The following is a 3,633-nucleotide window of genomic DNA, read 5'->3' on the forward strand; positions in this document are numbered from 1 at the left end:
AATTTTGCATATGGCCGATTTTCTGCATTCATTCCTGTGCACACAGCGTGAGTTAAATAGGAGGTGACTTGTGTGCACACCTGAATCAGTCCCAAAGTAAGCTAATATTCACAGCATAATTTTTATTAAATAAATACAATAATAATAATAATAATTATTATTATTATTATTATTATTATTATTATTAATTTAGCACTTTTCTCCCAATAAGACTCAAAGTGCTTTACGTTTGCATTTTAAAAAATATAAAATCAATTTTGGGACCTTATAACACCTTGTTTGTATGTTCCCTCTCTCATAGCTACTGGATATAGATACTGTTTCCATGTCTGCCAAAGTGGATGAAAACAATTCTTGAACTAACATAGGGCCTGATTTAGCAAGGATCGCAATTGCAAAGCTGCACGCAGACAGCTTTGCAATTACGATTCTTGCAATAAAGCAAATACAGAAGGGGGTGTATGACACTCCCTGCTGCATTTGCGATGCCAGCAATGCGACAGAGGTCATAGACTGGGATCACCATTGCGACCATCGTGACCATCAGTGGTCGATGGTCGCATTGGTAGACGGTGCTGGGCAGCCGGACACTGAGTAAACCTCATCTTACTCAGGCTGGCTGGCTTGTGAGCCCAGAAGACTACATACATCCCTGCAGTTTGTGGGCTGGCCACTCCCAGAAAACAGGGCGTACATGCCCTGTTTCCAGGAACGCCGGTCACCCCACCCACACACCACCCCTTAAATGCCTCTGCCTGTCAATCAGGCAGAGGCATTCAAGGGTTTGCGTGTGATTGAGCAAGACCCATTCTGCACACTCGCAGTATGGGTCCTGCGCATGTACAGATTCCTGATGATCGGGAATCTGTATTCAGCAGTGCACGCAATGCACTGCTGAATCAAGTCCATTGTCTTTTATTTTATTTTACATTCGTGTGTAACTTTGAACAAAGAATTATTCTTAATTTCCTATGCCAAGATTCACCTTACACTATTACATAGATCTTATTTCACTTCAAAATCAAGAATACTTACTGGCGCTCCTCCAGATTCTTATTGTTTTAAGTGTGTCCAATCAGATGCTGACGTATGTGCTCTTGTAATAACGTTTAGAGATTCTGGATGCTTATTCATGGTTATATCACACATAACCTTCATACAGTATATGTTTTGCCATTTATTATGAATGGGCTTTATGAAATCTTGATGCTGCCACTGCCACTCATGAGTTAATAGGTTGCTTCTGGCTAAAGTATCTGCAGTTGCAAACAGGTCCATTTGGCCTTGTACAATCTGGAATCCTTAACAATGGCCTTATCCCCTTTATTGTCTCAACTAGTTATTTTAGATATATGTACATGAAGCCCCTTTTCTTTTACTTTTGCAGGGGTTATCACCTGTTTCTTTTTTGTTGTTTATTGATGTACAGTATTGTGCTGTGCAATGTATCTCTTAAATATGTTGTTTGTTATTTCTTTCTGACATTTCAATAAAATATGATTAAAAAGGGAAAAAAAGATCTAAAATAAACTTAAGAATTAATAGACTATAGAAAACACATCTGAGTTTTTTGGTTTTTTTAGAAACTAATGGGGGCTTTAATGCAATACTTGAGTAAACAGCCAAGTCTTGAGTCTGTTTTTGAAGGTTTCTAGAGTGGAGGACTCAAGAACTGTGTAAGGAAGCCAGTTCCAGAGAGTCTGAGTCACAAAGCTAAAAGCTTGACTACCAATATAATTAAGGGAGCTTCTAGGTACTTCTAATAGTCCTTCATCTACAGTTCAAAGGAAGTGAGTGGGAGCATAAGGAATCACAAGCTACTTCAGGTACTTTAGACTTTAGTTATGTAGAAAAGTCATTAAGCTAATCTCAAAATATGTCATCCATTTTACAGGCAGCCAGTGAGTAGAGAATGGGTGTTATGTGGCAGGATCAAGGCTGATTAATTAACAGCCTGGCAACTGCATTTTGTACCAGCTGCAAGCAGTGCAATTCTTTTGCTGGGAGACACTAGAGAGCATTTACATGTTTATGTCATCAAAGTTCTGGATTCCACACTACAGCTGCATTTCCTCTATTTTAATTTTAATATCAAATATAATTTTTTCAGAAGGCCACAATTGTCACTTGATTTTTTTTTTCACTAAGGCAGATATGACTGGCCTTTTGTACATATTTATTTCCTTATTGTCATGACTCACTAGCATAAATTGGAATCACTGTCACCAAAGAGCAGGAGCAACCCATAGGCATGGAGTTTAACAGGGTACTGGTATTCACCAGGGATTCTTGCATGGGAAAACGGATGTTGCTGCAGTAGTCACAGGCCCCTGGATGGAACCCAGGTGCAACTAGCAGAGAGCGTGGCAGACACAGAAAATAATACTGTTGTAAAGGGAGGTGAGTATACAGTAAATAGCAAGGCAGTCTATGGGGGGTATTCAATTAGGCTGCGAAAAGTCAGAATTGGTGATAAATTATTATAAATAAATTATGACGTCATTTTCGCCTATTTCAATTATCCCCATATTCAATTTCAAAGACTTTTCGCAGGTTCAAAATGTCTTTGAAAAAAAACGGGGATAACTATTCACCATGTTATACATGGCGAAAAAAAGTGCAGAATTGGGGTTTAGGGGTGCAGGCTTAAAAAAAAATTACCTGCACCCCTGGGAATTACATTTAAATATAAACTGTGTCAAAAAAAAGTAAAAAAAAAAATAGGGACACTCCAAAAAAATAAATAAAAAATATGGGGTGAAAAAAAAGAAGGGAAAACAGTGTTTAAAAATAGGGAGTATTCTGCAAGTATGCGGCAGGTGTTTTCTAGAATAATCAATTAGCGGCATGTGCATTTTTGCTGATTTTTTAAAAAATTACTTTAGAGACTTAAGAATATGCCAGTAACCTTTTTCATGTACCCCAAATTTGATGGGACCACTTAAAAAAATGAAAAAAATAACCTAAGTGTTCTTCTGCATCACTTCTTCAATGTCTGGAAAAAACACCTGCCGCGGCTATTTAAAAACCTGACTTTCTTTTGCAGGCAAAAATGGGGGTACCCATTGTTATCCCCCATGTCTGGACATCTTTAGGGGGTCCTACAATTAATTCCCGAAAAGTCACGTTTTTTTCCGTAGATCCCAATTTGCCGGGTCCCGTTTTCGCTGATTTTAAATTGAATACGGGGATAAAGCAGGCACGTGCCCGATACTCTATCTCAGGAAAAGCTTCGATGTGGAGCGAAAAGTCCAGCACAGACTTTTCACTCCCAAATTGAATACGGGCCTATATAGCTTATGGCTGGAGATGACACACTAGTAGATACAGTGTGCTTGAGCATTTAGAGAAACTACAGGAGAAAGGCCCAAATGGAAGCATCTTGAGAAATCAGCTAAGTATCCTCAGGAGGAAGGTCCAAATGGAAGCAGCTGATAAACCAGAAGAGTATCCACAGCAGGAAGTGGAATCACAGTACAGGACTGTAGCAGACAGGTTATCAAACAGTAGCACAGACAAGGATCTGACACTCTGCTGTGAGAGAGAGCAGTTTAAATGCCACCATCCAGTCTTGTAAGGTGATTGACACTTATTTTGAGACCGTGGACATTTTAAATCTGTGTGATTTCTTTT

Source organism: Taudactylus pleione, unplaced genomic scaffold (assembly GCF_031769625.1).
Source record: "Taudactylus pleione unplaced genomic scaffold, aTauple2 ptg000183l, whole genome shotgun sequence".
NCBI classification, from domain to species: Eukaryota; Metazoa; Chordata; class Amphibia; order Anura; family Myobatrachidae; genus Taudactylus; species Taudactylus pleione.